This window comes from Austrofundulus limnaeus, unplaced genomic scaffold, assembly GCF_001266775.1.
Source record: "Austrofundulus limnaeus strain Quisiro unplaced genomic scaffold, Austrofundulus_limnaeus-1.0 Scaffold802, whole genome shotgun sequence".
Classification (NCBI taxonomy): Eukaryota; Metazoa; Chordata; class Actinopteri; order Cyprinodontiformes; family Rivulidae; genus Austrofundulus; species Austrofundulus limnaeus.
This window is the reverse complement of record NW_013953204.1, coordinates 157,036-158,638: the sequence shown is the minus strand read 5'-3', so window position 1 is coordinate 158,638 and position 1,603 is coordinate 157,036.

Below are 1,603 nucleotides of genomic sequence, written 5' to 3'. Positions count from 1 at the left end.
ATATAAAAGTACTGAAATAAATTTAAAAATGTGCACATTATTCTGAAAGACAGATTTCAAAATAAGACAATTTGTTGAACGTAAATATCTGTTGATCCAGGAGAAATGAAACAGTTTTAATAATTAAATCTTTAATAAAACACAGTTCAGACCTTTCTGTTTGATGTTTATCTGTTTGATGTTTATCTGTTTGATGTTTATCTTATAACCATGTTCAGTCAGATCCAGGCTGTGGACTGAAGCGTGTTGTTGTTCTGATCAACATGCATGTTGTAACGATCACGCTGCAGCATGAGGCAAAGCTGCGAGCTGCTGACACAAACCCCAGGACCTCGTGTTCAGGTGAAGAAAAGCCTTCAGGCTGAGTTTTAGGACAACGAGCTGAGCGGCAGCAGCATGAAGGTCACAGTAAATATAAAAAACAGAAAGCTGTTTGTGTCGCCGAGCAACAGGCTGAAACTCTCTAACAGGAAGTCAGTTGTGGCCTCGGCGGTCAGGCCACATTTAGATATTTGTATCTGCGAGCAGAACGAGCGCAAAAAGATAAAGAAAGGCGGGAGGGAGCTCGGCTCGTCGCTCAGCTCGACACTCGGCTCCTGCAGGACCAAAAACAACAACAGCAGTTTGACTCCAAAGATCACCTCCACAGGTTTCCTCGTCTGCTGTGGGCCTCGTCCCGCCGTCAGGCCTCAGTTTCACTTCTGCAGACACTCACATCATCAGCTGAAAGAAAGCAGCCGAAGCACGACACCGCTGCTCAACGAATCCACATTTCTGCTTGATACGCGCAATGTCAACTTACTTAGCTTTAATTTAAGGCCTTTACAAAGTTTAAGGGACTTTTAAATGTAAATAATCAACAGTTTTGACCCAAAACCTTTTTATACTTAAACTTTTTATAAATATTAAAGCACAAGTTTGGAATTAAGTTTATTTTAAATGCATCAGATCAACACAAAAATTTCCTGAACTTCATAAAATACTAAAGTTTGGACGTTTACTCCAGTATTTTTCCAGATATATTGAAAAATGTGGGTCTGCACTCAACGTAAACAAAACATTCACATTTGATATTAATAGGTGGAAGGCGTATAACGCCTGGACTTTTTTAAAAAAGATTTCGCCCCTTAAAAAAAAAGATATTTCGAGGCCTCAGTTTTTATTTTCACGGGTTTTAAGTCTCGTCTTCTTTTATAGTTCTGTTAAAGACGTCTTTGTTTTTTTTTCTCTTTGTCGTCTTGCTTTGTACTGATTTTGTTCACACAACCTTAGCTTATGCAGTAAAACTGTTAACTAAAGAACAAAAGAGACACTTGCAGTTTTGTCAAAAATTGCACAGATGACATCATCTGTCTTCTGCTAGATTAGGGACGTTAGCTTAGCCTAGCATGTAGCAGAAAAAGAAGGAGATTGTAGCTTGGAGATAATGTTCACTTTAAAGGACAGTGAGCTAGCTATGTCTCCGGTCGCAGTTTTTAAGATAATGCTAGTCGCTATGCTAAGCTAGGCTAGTTCTAAACAATCAGTTTATTTCAGCAGCATGTTTGTTTTGATAAAGAAAAATCTGTAATAAAAATAAAAAACTCTTCAGACTGTTGTGGAC